The following is a 14,603-nucleotide window of genomic DNA, read 5'->3' on the forward strand; positions in this document are numbered from 1 at the left end:
TGTAAGCTTATATTTATGATGAAATAAGGATATTTTAAGTTTTTTTTTTTTTTTTGTTTTGTTTTTGTTTTTGTTTTTTGTATTTGTTTTTAATGTGTCCTACAATAGATTAAAGCATTCGGATAAACCTTTGACAGGTTAAACATTCAATCTTCAAAGCCTACGTTTAAGCAACGTGTGTTCATGGGTTATGTTGAGGTGAGTGGAATTAGTCGGCAGTTGTTCCTATTTGTAACATTAAATCAGTATGTACTTTCTTCTGTATTATCTATGATTAGGTAGTTGTTGATCGTGTTGTAATGTTTGCTAAAAATAGAATAAAATCTCAGCAAAGTCTATTGAGAAGTAATCTCTAAAAGCCTTTTATTTTAATTGGTATGAGTCAGTCTTGATCAATGCCATCAATGATAACAAAAACAAACACATACCCTCACCCTCATGGCTACTCCTCCAAACACTTGATAATCCGTGGATTATAGTTTTCATTAGACTTTTAATTGGAATTCAGATATTCTAGTGCATTTGATATGAATTGTGTAATTCTTTACATTTCGTGTTTCAGGTTAAAAAGGACATTTTGAGAAAATAAGGAAAAAAAATTGGAAATTTTTGACTCAGAATTTAGTGGATCTCAGAAGTTAGGAGAGTTCTAAAGCAGGATAAAACATGATGAGGCTTGTTCCAAAGGAGGAGAGAGAGAGAATCGAAGATCGAGCGAGGAACCAAGCAGAGTGGCAGTTCTGTAAATTTCAGAGGTTTCAAGAAGCTTCGCCGCGGCGAAGTGAGCCAGTCAAGCACCAGATTTGTGGTTCTCGCCGCGGCAAAATTTCTTCTTCGCCACGGCGACTGTCGTAAATTCCAGTTTGTGAAAAGCATAGTTTTACTTTGTGCGTGTTTTCTAAGGATTTTGGGGCGAGATATAAAAGAAACACTTAGCCTTTTTGTCAAAGGTGTCCAGGAATTAGGTTTAGCATCTTTTGCATTTTCTTTGATAAGCTTGGAGAGATAGCAATAAAGAGTGAAGATTCGATTTTGAACCAAGGGATTCATCATTTGGGGAGATTTCTTGTCATTTCTCTTACTTTTCATTACGTTGAACTTGAAGATTATTGTTTTTCGTTTTTGTAGTGTTAATTTAGCTATGAACTAACCCATTTTGGGTTAGGGTTTCGATTGTAATTCGGATTTTTAATGGGTTAAGTTATTGATTGTGTTATGTTCATATGACTATGCTTTGATTGTGTGTTTGCTCTGAGTTTTAATGCTTTATGCAATGAACATGATGAGATTAAGAAATGAATTATGTTAGACTTCTTGGGTAAACGTCATTATAGTATTGGATGCTAGAGATAAATTCAAGAATTAATGAAATCATTGTAGAATTCTTATACTTAATGAGTTTGAAATTGTTAACTTTCAAATTGTTGGGTGCGGATAGTTAATAAGGAAGAATAGGAAAACATAGCCTGAGAAGATATGTTTAACACCTTAGTGAGTTCGATTTACAACTAACGCATATGATTATGAATGTAGTTTAATTTTTAGGTTTAACCCATAAAATCCGAATGAAGTCAAAACCTTACCCATTTTACTTGAATTGATTACTATCCGTGTTTTTCATCTTGCATTCATAGTTAATTTTAGTTTAAAATTTATTGTTCAGTTTTAATTAGAAATAGGTCCCATCAATCCAAAGAAATCGATGCTCCAACTTGAAAACAGTAGAATAATTAGTGCTTAGCTAGCAGTCCTCATGGGAACGATACTCACTCATCACTTTATTACATGAGCGATTAGTATACTTGCTACATATTGCATATTGTAGGAAACACGCATCAAGTTTTTGGCGCCGTTGCCGGGGACTGTTTTAAGTTAACATTGAGTTTTTCTATAGTTAGCTAGATTGGAGTTTTTATTTTTGTTTTTGTTTTTGTTTTTTATCATTATTTGTTTTATTTTTGTTTTTAAATTTTCAATTGGTTTATGATCTCACTTTCCTTCAATTCTATTTTTGCAGTTTATGTGAAGAATGAGACGTCAATCAGTGGTTCCTGTTGATCCTAAGATTGAGAGAACCGTCAGACGACGTAACAGAGAGAGAAGAGAAAGAGATGATTTTTTTGTTGAAGCAGATGTAATAGTTGTTGAAATGGCAGAACAAGAAAACAGGACACTGAGGGAATTTTCAGTTCCCACAGTGAATGGTAGTGGGTTGAGTATTACTAGACCTATGGTGCAAGCTAACAACTTTGAGATCAAGCCAGCAATCATCCAGATGATCCAGCAGTCGGTTAGATTTAATGGTGATTTGAAGGAAGATCCGAACCAGCATATTGCAAATTTCTTGGAAATTTGTGACACCTTCAAGTCGAATGGAGTGTCGGATGACGCAATTAGGTTGAGGTTATTCCCATTCTCATTGGGGGATAAAGCCAAGGGGTGGTTGATGGCATTACCACCGGGAACTATAACAACTTGGAATGATCTAGCACATAAATTCCTTACCAAGTTCTTTCCTCCAGCTAAATCAGCGAAATTGAGAAATGATATCACATCATTTCTACAAGATGAGTCCGAGTCCTTGTATGAGGCTTGGGAGAGATACAAGGAATTGATGAGGAAATGCCCACACCATGGCTTGCCAGTTTGGCTTCAAGTCCAAACATTCTACAATGGATTGATGGGTAACGTGCAAACCATGGTGGATGCAGCTTCAGGAGGGGCCTTGCAAAACAAGACACCAGAAGAGGCCTATGAGTTGCTTGAGGTTTTGGCAAGCAACAATTATCAAAGACCAAATGAGAGAGTTACACCAAGAAAATCTTCGGGTCTTCATAAAGTTGATGCCTTTACAGCCATCTCAGCCCAACTCACTGCACTTCAGAAACAGTTGGGAACTATGCAGGTAAACTTTATACAAGCACCTCAACTAACTTGTGATTTTTGTGCAGGAAACCATGCGAGCAGCGAGTGTCAAGTTGGGAACACATTTGCTTCGTCATCTTCATCAATGGAGCAAGTGAACTACTTGGCAGGGAATCAGAGGCAACCAAACAACCTATACTCCAACACATACAACCCGGGGTGGAGAAATCATCCAAATTTGGCTTGGGGAAATCAGAACTAGCAAAATAACTAATGGAACCAGAGGACAGTTCCAAATAACCAACCAGGGGTGAATAATCAACCGGGAGATCCAAGAGTGACGAAGTTGGAAGATATGTTTGGGAAATTTATGCAGGAGACAATGGGATTCATGAATGAGACGAGGATCAATTTTAGAAATCAAGGGGCGTCCATTCGGAATCTTGAGGCACAGATAGGCCAACTGGTCGAGAAGCTTAATGAGAGACCGCAGGGTTCCTTACCAAGCAATACAGTAACTAACCCACGTGAGCAAGTTAATGGAATTTCGTTGAGAAGTGGAAGAGTTTTAGAAGAGGTGAGAAATTCAAGGAAAGAGGAAACCTCATCAAAGAAAAATAAAGAATCTGATGAGAAAGTTGATGAAGAAATTGAAGCTAAAGAGAAACCACCTAGTCTAAGGAAAGATGAGCAGAAGCAGGAAGAGGGGAAAAAGAAAAGGAAAGAGGAATTGCCATTCCCCGAGATTCCACCAGAGTTGGCGCATCACACACCACCCGTACCTTTTCCTCAAAGACTCAGAAAAGAAAATTAGGATAAGCAGTTTATTAAATTTCTTGATGTTTTTAAAAAACTGCATATTAACATTCTTTTTGCAGATGCATTGCAACAGATGCCAAGTTACGCGAAATTTCTTAAAGAAATTTTATCGAACAAGAGGAAGCTAGAAGATGAGGAAACGGTGATGCTTACGGAAGAGTGCAACGCCATTCTCCAGAAGAAGCTACCCCCGAAAGTCAAAGATTCATGGAGTTTTACTATCCCGTGCACTATAGGAGATATCTCCTTTGATCGAGTTTTATGTGACCTAGGTGCTAGCATTAATCTTATGCCTTTTTCTATTTTCAGGAAACTAGGAATTGGTGAAGTTAAACCGACAACCATATGCTTGCAACTTGCAGATCGATTAGTAAAGCATCCGAGGGGGATTGTGGAGGATGTGTTGATTAAGGTGGACAAGTTTATTTTTCCTACGGACTTCTTTGTGTTGGACATGGAAGAAGACAAAGAGATTCCTCTTATCTTGGGACGACCATTCCTAGCCACCGGAAGAGCTTAATCGACGTTCAAGAAGGGAAATTGATCATGAGGATGCAAGATGAAGAAATAACATTTAATGTCCTTGAATCAATGAGAGCTCCACCCAGGAAAGAGTCGTGTTTAAAAATCGATGTGGTGGATCAGTCAAAAATTGAACCCTTCCAATTGAATAATCCTAAGGTGGAAATTAAGAGCTACATTGTCAAACCGAATCAGTTCGAAATTGAGGACCATTACAGACGGGGCTGCACAAAATTCTGAGACACGCCACAGTTGAGTTTGAGTTCGCACAAGGAACGGGTCTCTGAGATCAAAAAGGGTGAAGTAAAGCAAAGAAAATGGAAGGTGGTAGGTGAGAAGAGTCGAACGACCAAAGTTATGACCAAGGGATGGAAATGGGTGGTGAAACTCTCAACAAGGCCACTGTGTGAAAAAGATCATCAGCAATTGAAGCTCCAGTACAAGGAAAATTTCCGGGATGTGATGTACTTGGATAGTCCGGGCTGATGAGAAGGATTGAGAGAGTCGAGCTATCGACTACAAACAAGCGCTTCTTGGGAGGCAACCCAAGTGTTTTTAATTGTTTGTTTTTCATTTTGGTTTTTTGAATTTGTTTGTTTTCATTATGGTTTGTATGATTTTAATGTGTGTATTTTTGGGTGTTTCAGGTGAAGTTTTCAGCCAAAGAAAGGAATTAAAATGCTCCAGACTTCGCCGGGGCGAAGAAACCTGAAAATTGGGGTAGCTCCTGGAAGTTTTCGCCGCGGCGAAGAAAGTGAAATTTTTTTTTTCGAAAATTGGCTAAGGCATTTGGCCGCGGCAAAGAAAAATTCTTCGCCGGGGCGAAGTAAGCTGTCTATCCTCTGGAGGTTTTCGCCCCGGCGAAGAATTTTTCTTCGCCATGGTGAAACCTAGGTTTTTTTAGGGTTCATGAAAGATGAATTTCGCCGCGGCGACGGTCCTTTTCTATAAATACCCACTCTTCTTTTTCATTCTTCACGCAACTTTTCATTTTCACTTGAGAGAAAAATTTTCAAAATTCAATCTTTTGCTTTCCTAGTGCTTTTCCAACCAAATTTCTTACTCCATAACCTTCCTAAACACCAAAACAACCAATTTCAACAACAATTTTCGCGAAAATTTCACGAAAATTTTTGGATCCAAAATTTGGAGCTTTTCAATCCGGGATGTTTCTGGTTCAATTGGTGGCGAATACTGCTTCATATAGGTAAGATCTGGCATACCCAAAGCTTTTTATCGCACAATTTCAAGTTTTTAATTATAGATCTGAAAATTTTTGTTGCGATTGAGTTGTGGAATTTGGGTGATTGTGAGCATTGATTTTGTTAGAGGAAGAGTAGTTTGTGCATTAAGTGATTGTCAGGAGTGTGGGTTTGTGAAATTATGGAGTGTTTGTGTGGATTTGAAAAATTTGTCGTTTGGGGGTAAAGCGCGAATTTTTGGAAGTGTTGGTTGCTTTTGCAGGATTAAATTGGTTGTGTGGAACAACTAAGTTTGAATTGTTGGGGTACAATTGTTGAGTGGATTTTTATTGTGAACAATCGCTCCCAAAGTTAAGCATCAATACAAGGGTAAGGGCAAAGGAAAAAATGTTGACGACCGTTTTGTTAATGAGGAAGCCCGTAAAAGGTATGAGGGGGCAATGCAAAGAAAGGATAAGGGTATTATTCCTGAGCGCAGATTGAACGCGAGTCAGGCCTTGGATTAGAGTAGAGGGAGACGTTGGGAGATATTCATGAGTGCTCTTGCACAACCGGCTGTAGAGCCGCTAGTAAGGGAGTTCTATGCCAATCTCTCGGATTGTCCGGAAGGTATAGTTTTTGTAAGAGGGACTGATGTTCACGGAAAGGGTGATCAATGAGTTCTATAACCTGCCTGAAATTCTCATAGATGGGTATGTGCAGTTTAAGAGATCACAGTTTCAGGACAATGTCATCCCTCCGGTCATTGCAAAACCGGATGCAGATTGGGCACTTTCGAAGAAACAGAAGAAGACTCTCAAGGGAACTCAGTTGACACCGATGGCTAGACTGTGACAATATTTTGTTTGTGCGAAATTGATGCCGGAATCGCACTACAACATAGTTACTCACGAGAAGGCAGTACTGCTTTACTCAATTGCCACAAGGAAGAGCATCGATGTGGGAGACATGATCTGGAACAACATTAAGCTAGCAGCCAAACCAGGGCGAACAAGTTACGGTTTCCCACATCTCATCACAGTCTTATGCCTTAGAGCTAGAGTCAAGGTTCAGGGTGACGAGCACCGTATTCATGCTGCCCCAGTTTTAGACTCAGAGTATTATAGGAAGTACCTTGACCGTTCGGAAGCTGCGCAACCAACAGTAGGGGCAAAAAGGCAGAGAACAGGCTTTGCCACATCATCCAGCTCCACAGCTACACAGAAAGAAATGATACAGCAAATGATGGGTTTAATGAAATATATGAAAAAACATCAGGATTGGTTGGTTGAGCAGACCCAGATGATGCATGAGATGCAGAGGAATAGCTTTAAGGAGCTCAACGTTGACACTTCAGCATACCAATGGGTGGACTGGAACTCAGATGAGTGGATAGACTCCGAGGAAGAAGAGGAAGATGAGGGAGATGAGGAAGAAGAGGAAGAAGAAGAATGAGCCGGAGCACCTGTGTTTGTTTGTCTTTATGTTTATTTGTTTTTATTGGATTTGGTTGTTCATTCTAAACATTAAACTCAGCTTTATTTTTGTTTTGGATTTTGTTTAGTTGTTTAGTTATTGCTGTTAATTTGTAGTTGTTGACAGGACGAGATTAGGTTGTAATGTTTTCAAGTTAGTTGTGAATTTGTGCTAACATAAGGGATACCACAGTTTCAATTGTTTTGACAGATTATGGGTGATGAAAAGTCTGAGACCGGGTGTTCATTGTGGAGCGACACTTCGTGGATTAACCAGGGAGCATTCTCGTACCTTTGTTGTTTTTATTATTCTCTATTCCTGATTTATGCATATTGGAACATTAGGGACAATGTCATGTTTAGTTTGAGGGTAAGAAATAGAAATAAAACCTAGTTTAAGGGTATATTGGCTGGAAACCAGTGCCCGCCTTAAAAACTGCCTAGCAGTATTTGGCAACCTCTGGTAGAATAACGCCATGTACACCTTAAACTAAAAAAAAAAAAAAAAAAATTTTTTTTAGTTATGTTTTCTTTAGTTTGTTTGTTTTTGCCAATGATGAATTGTATAAATCAATGATGAGAATAGGGTTGTTGCAATTTTATTGTTGAGAAATGTTAAGCATTGCTTCAAGTTTATGTTTATTGACTGGATTTTGATTGAGGTTTGTTGAGTGGGTCAGCCACAATTTTCATTTATTTCGGCATGCTTAGATTCATTTTATGTGATTAGGTGAAGTTTGATAATGTTGGTGGACTCTAGAACCTAGTAAAGAAGTGCTTGAGGCGAAATTCTAGGATTAGACATGGTTAGGGAGATGATTTAGGCATTCTTGTTGGAACGTTTGAGCCTTTCTAGCCGACCAAGGAATGAAATTGTCCCTAGTCACCCGTTTGAGCCGTATGAATCAGTATTGCTTTATTTTTCTTGGCAAACCGAAAATTGTTCGATCCTGTTACCCTAAACACTTTTTCGTACCCTTAGGAGAATTCGGCCTTAGTGCAAACACAAAGAACGGAAAAAGAGTTGTACGAATAAGCCAAAAGAATAGTTTGGGGGTTGTGAGAAGGGCAGAAAAAAAAAAAAGAAAATATATAAAAGAGGTAGTTCACCTCAATTCAATTAAATGTTTAAATATATATATATCTATATATATTATATAATAATAAATTCGTTTGCGGGTTTAGGGTATATCGGCTGGAAAATAGTAATCGCCTTAAAAACTGCCTAGCAGTGCTTGGCGACCCAGGTTAGCAACGCACGTACCCTTAAACCCGCAATTTGTTGTACAAAAATAAGAAGGATACAAGTTTGAGGGTGGTAAATAAGTGGCACGTTGATTGCTGGTTGAAAAGAAGTGGAGTTCGATTTGACTTGAGTGTTTGTAGAGGAAAACGAGTTCTCTACTTGTTTTTCTCTCTTTTTCTTGGAACCCACTACCCGAGCCTAACGTTACGGACCCTTTTAAAGACCTTTTGATTCTCATCTTTGTTTAGTCCTCATTAGTGGAGAGTAGTTCGATATTTGGGCTTATGGAGTCTGCCACCATTTGATAAACTTTACATTTTTGCATAAAATAATCCAGGAAGTTAGGATGTGGATTGAAGTGGGGATCACCTACTTGGTGAACCGATTGAGGAAGACAGTCGATGTAGCTTATAACTTCTTGGAGTGTTGAACATTTCCAGATAATAATGTTTCAACAACTTTTGAGACTTGTGCAATTTCTAGGCAATTCGTTTGTTGAATTTGAGTCTTGTTGGTTTTGTTCACTTTTCAGTTTTGATGTGTGTGTGTTTTGTGTTTTTGTTCGTAATTTGTTCTTTTGTTTCCTTTAGTTGTGTACTGTATGCTCGGGGACGAGCATATCTTTAGTTTGGGGGTATTTGATAATCCGTGGATTATACAGTTTTCATTAGACTTTTTAATCGGATTTCAGGTACTTTCTAGTGCATTTTGACCTAAATTGTTGCTTAATTCTTTACATTTCGTATTTCAGGTTAAAAAGGACATTTTGAGCAAATAAGGAAAAAAATTGGAAATTTTTGACTCAGAATTTAGCGGATCTTAGAAGTTAGGAGAGTTCTGAAGCAGGATAAAGCATGATGAGGCTTGTTCCAAAGGGAGAGAGAATCGAAGAATCGAGTGAGGAACCAAGCAGAGTGGCAGTTCTATAAATTTCAGAGCTTTTCAAGAAGCTTCACCATGGCGAAGTGAGCCAGTCATGCACCAGATCTGTTGGTTCTTCGCCGCGGCGAAATTTCTTCTTCGCCGCGGCGACAGTCGTAAATTCCAGTTTTGTGAAACGCACAGTTTTATTTTGTGCGTGTTTTTCTGAGGATTTTGGGGCGAGGTATAAAAGAAACACTTAGCCTTTTTGTCAAAGGTCGTCCAGGAATTAGGTTTAGCATCTTTTGCATTTTCTTTGATTAAGCTTGGAGAGATTTAGCAATTAAAAGGGCGAAGATTCGATTTTGAACCAAGGGATTCATCATTTGGGGAGATTTCTTGTCTTTTCTCTTACTTTTCATTATGTTGAACTTGAATATTATTGTTTTTCGTTTTTGTAGTGTTAATTTAGCTATGAACTAACCCATTTTGGGTTAGGGTTTTGATTGTAATTCAGATTTTTAATGGGTTAAGTTATTGATTGTGTTATGTTCATATGACTATGCTTTGATTGTGTGTTTGCTATGAGTTTTAATGCTTTATGTGATGAACATGATGAGTTTGAGAAATGAATCATGTTAGGCTTCTTGGGTAAACGCCATTATAGTATTGGATGCTAGAGATAAATTCAAGAATTAATGAAATCATTGTAGAATTCTTATACTTAATGGGTTTGGAATTGTTAACTTTCAAATTGTTGGGTGCGGATAGTTAATAAGGAAGAATAGGAAAACATAGCCTGAGAAGGTATGTTTAACACCTTAGTGAGTTCGATTTACAACTAATGCATATGATTGTGAATGTAGTTTAATTTTTAGGTTTAACCCATAAAATCCGAATGAAGTTAAAACCCTACCCGTTTTACTTTAATTGATTACTATCCGTGTTTTTCATCTTGCATTCATAGTTAATTTTAGTTTAAAATTTATTGTTCAGTTTTAATTGGAAATAGGTCCCATCAATCCAAAGAAATTGATGCTCCAACTTGAAAATAGTAGAATAATTAGTGCTTAGCTAGCAGTCCTCGTGGGAACGATACTCACTCATCACTTTATTACTTGAGCGATTAGTATACTTGCTACATATTGCATGTTGTAGGAAACACGCATCACACTCTAGGCAACAGTAAATCACTAGGTACTAGTGAACCATCTTCCTTATCTGATTTGTAAATTTCAAACAAAATCTCACTTACTCCTTACAGTTCAATCAAACTTGACCAAACCAACTATATCTTAGGGAAACACTGGTCCTACCTGTTATTAGAGGCCACAAATCAGCTGGCTATATCTTTGGCACAAAGCCCTGCCCTCCTTAATATTTTCCAAGAACCACACCATGCAGTACTGTGAAAATGCCCAATCTAGATTATGAAGATTGGATTTCAAATGATTAGTTGCTCTTAGGATGGTTATACAACACCATGAATGCAGACATAGTTTCTCAGCTAATGCAAAAATCAACTTCTAAAGAGCTATGGGCTGCCACGAAGGAGCTCTCAGGTGCACACACCAATTCAAGAGTCATTTACTATAAAGATGAATTGTAAAATACCAGGAAAGGGGGAATGAAGATGGAGGAATATTTGACCACCATGAAAGCCTTTTCAGACAACCTTACCTTAGCAGGTAGCCCAATATCCTTGTCTGATCTAATCACCCAAATTTTGAGTGGTCTTGATGCAGAGTACACCCTAATAGTGGTTCAACTCGATGACAAAGAGTCACTATCTTGGATTGAGTTGCAGACTACTCTACTAACCTTTGAAAACAGGTTAGAACAATTCAATACCTATCAAAATGGTGGCATCAGTCTGAGCCAAGCTACAGCCCACATTGCAATAAATATACCTAAAAACAGGCCATCCAACTTCAGTTATGGTAGAGGGCAAAGTCAACCACCAAACAACAGCAATAGTAAAGGCTTTAGAGGCAGATTTCGTGGAAGAGGAGGAAGAAGTAATGGAAGTAAACCAACGTGTCAAATTTGCAACAAAATAGGGCACACTGCCTCAATTTGTTGGAACTGATTTGATCAATTTCATGGGTACCACATCAAATCAGTTGACCAGCCCAAAAACTAGTCACCAAATGCTTTTATTCCCTCACCTGAAACACTTAAAGATCCTTCATGGTATACAGATACTGGAGCAAGTCATCATGTCACTAATGATTTGGGAAATCTGCATCAGAAACAAGATTATAACTGTAAGAATTTTCTTGTAGTAGGCAATGGAAACAAGCTTGATATTACTCACATCGGTAACTCAAAATTAACCACTCGGCAAAAAGATTTATTACTTAATAATGTGTTATGTGTACCTAATATCACAAAGAATTTGCTGAGTATGTCTCAGTTGGTAGCTGATAATAAAGTAAATGTTGAGTCATTACAAGAAAAAAGGCCTTTCTTGACAGGTATTACTTGTCAGGAGAGGGTCAATGACATTGTAGCCCCTATCAAGAAAGGGTCATGATAGTTTTTGAACTGTCAAGGACCTCTTGACAGATTCTTGACAGTTCGATAATTGTCAAAGAAGATTTAACTGATTTTTAACTAAATCCTTGATAGTCTTCAAATTGTCAAGAGTTTTTAACCAAAAAAAAAAAAAAAAAGAAGAATAATAATAATTGTAAGAAATTGAGAGAGAGATAGGCAAGAGAAGCAGTTCTGGATAAAGACACTGCTAGAGTATGCCAAAGAGAAAGAGAAGAGAGAAGAATTTGTATTTTCTATGTATCTTTGTGAGCCTGTACAATGGAAATATATACAATTCTTGTAAATGTAAAATGGGAAAAATGATGAATTACAAATCTACATTAATTCAATCAATCCCAAGGATTAAGGTGATTGATTGAAACTTTAATCATCCCTCGATCTCAGCATGCATAAATTAAGGAAAAGCTGTAATGGAATAAATTCATATCTCATCACTCCCCCTCAAGCTTGTGGTTTGTAGATGTCAAAAACTCCAAGCTTGCTAAGAAGATATGAATGTTATCTACTACACAGTGGCTTAGTAAAGATGTCCGCAGGCTGTTCTGAAGTTCGGATGTGTAAAGTTTTGATTACCCCTTCTCGTATTTTGTTTATGATGAAGTGGCAATCAATTTCTATGTATTTTGTTCTTTCATGAAATACTGGATTTGCTGCTATGTTGTTGGCAGCTTTATTATCACAGTATAAGAGAACATGTTTTCGTACTTATACTTCTAGATCTTCCAGCAAACCTAGAATCCAAATGATCTCACATGTCATTTTTACCATGACTCTGTACTCAGCTTCTACTGAAGAGAGAGAAATTATGGATTGTTTCTTTGTTTTCCAAGAAATAAGAGCTCCCCTAGCTTAGTGCAGAAACCAATGAGTGATTTTATTGTCATCGGACATGTGGCCCAATCTAAGTCACAGTGAGCTGTGATATCCAAACCTTTGTCATGAGGTAGGAGGAGTCCTAAGCTAGGACATCCTTTTAAGTATTTCAGCACCTTTATTGCTGCATTCATGTGAGATTGTTTAGGTCCATGCATGAATTGATTGAGAATGTGGACAACATAACTTATGTCGGGGCGAGTCATGGTAAGATAGATTAGCCGGCCAACAAGTCTTTGATAGTTTGTGGGATCTTCAAGAGGTGGATCATTCTTTGAGGTGGATTATTCTTTGAGGAGGATATCCCAGTATCATATTCTTGAGTGATTAGCTTGGTGTTTTATTTAACCGGATGACACTTGGTTTACATCCAGATAATCCAGAATCATAAATGAGTTCCAGGACATATTTCTGTTAACTGAGAGATATTCCAGTCGAAGATCTTGCAATTTCAATTCCTAGAAAATATTTTGGTTTTCCCAAATCTTCAATATATAATTGTTTATTGAGATGCTTTTTCAAAGATTTGATGCTGACTTTATCATTTCCTATGATAAGGATATCATTGACATAGATGATAAGAGCAACAAATATTTTACCTTTGTGCCAGGTAAATAATGCATAGTCATATTTACATTGAACAAATCATATGATAGTGAGGGCTTTGCTGAATTTCTCATTCCATTGTCGGTATGCTTGCTTTAGGCCGTAGAGGGATTTTCATAGATGACATACTGTATTCTCCCCTTGTTTGCGAATCCTAGGAGGAAGATTTGTGTAGATTTCTTCATGAAGGTCTCCATAAAGAGAGGCATTATGGACATCCATTTGATGAAGAGGCCAGTCACGAATGAAAGCAACAGTGAGGAAAGTACGAACAGTGACATGTTTAGCTACCGGAGAAAAAGTTTCCTGATAATCATATCCCTCACGTTGAGTGAATCCTTTGGTAACTAAGCCAGCTTTGTAGCGTTCAATAGAGCCATCAACCCGGAGCTTGATTTTGTAACCCATTTGCAACCAATAGTTTTCCTATGAGGAAGATGAGGTACCAAATCCCATGAATGATTCTGACTTAGAGCATTTAGTTCACCAGACATTGCTTGGGGCCAGTGGGAGTGTTGGACTGCATCTGAGTAACTAGCAGGTTCTCGGTTGGCCGAGATATGGCTAACACAAACTCAGTGAGCAGGAGAAAGACGATCATAGTTCACATAGTTAGAGGTAGGATATAGTGTACCTGTAGAATCTAAAATGATGGGACACTCATAATCAGTTGTCCAGATGGGCTGTCTGGTTTGGTTAGTACTGTGCTTTGTGTGAATTACTTGAACTTGATCATAAGATTTGGGAGAAGAAACTGTAGCGGGTCTGAGGAGGCGATTCTGTCAGAGAATCATCAGGAACTGCTGTATCAAGTTCTGAAGTGGGAGTAATATCTGGCTCAAGAACCTAAGGAGCAGGTATCAAATCAAATAAGGGATCCAGTGGAGGAGAGTCATCAATTGTAGGGGACCGTCAGGGAGATAGGGAGAGTACTATATCTATTGTGGCAAATGGAAAGATGTCTTCATGAAACACAACATCTCTAGAAATTAGGAATCTGTTTGTAATTGGATCATACAACCTGTAACCTTTCTGGAGCATTGGGTATTCCATGAAAATACAAGTGGCTCGAGGTGCAAACTTTTCATGTGACCCAAGATTAGCAGCATAACATAAACATCCAAAAACTCGAAGATGATCAATATTGGGTTGTTTCTTGAATAATAACTCATAAAGAGTCTTTCCACGGAGAACTTTGGTTGGCATGCGGTTGATCTGGTATGTAGCTGTGATCACACATTCACCTCAAAAGGAGAGGGGAATATTGGCTTGGTGTTTGAGCGCACGAGCTACTTCTAATAAATGATGTTGTTTTCTTTCGACAACCCCGTTTTGTTGTGGGGTATATGTGCAGGAACTTTCATGCAATACGCCAAGTGATAAGAAAAGAGAAGAGTAGCTATGATTAAAAAAATCTCTAGCATTGTCAGTCCTAACTCGTTGGATAGATGTACGAAATTGGGTGGTAACCATGGATAGGAAGTTTTTTTATATGGGTAAGTGTTTGGCTTTTGGATTTATAAGGAATGTCCATGTACCCTAGGAGAAGTCATCGACAATAGTGAGGAAAAATCTTGATCCATCATGATTTGGGGT

At 38.0% G+C, this 14,603-nt stretch overlaps 1 non-coding gene across 1 annotated transcript; it reads right to left on the reverse strand.

Annotated features, from left to right (window-relative positions):
- Nucleotides 1-2,533: 2,533 nt before the first annotated feature.
- LOC116142951 lies at nucleotides 2,534-2,640 on the reverse strand. The gene has a single exon (XR_004130063.1). It is a non-coding gene; the product is annotated as a small nucleolar RNA R71 (small nucleolar RNA).
- Between the last annotated feature and the right edge of the window lie 11,963 nt (nucleotides 2,641-14,603).

The sequence above is a fragment of the Pistacia vera genome, unplaced genomic scaffold (genome assembly GCF_008641045.1).
Source record: "Pistacia vera cultivar Batoury unplaced genomic scaffold, PisVer_v2 Contig421, whole genome shotgun sequence".
NCBI classification, from domain to species: Eukaryota; Viridiplantae; Streptophyta; class Magnoliopsida; order Sapindales; family Anacardiaceae; genus Pistacia; species Pistacia vera.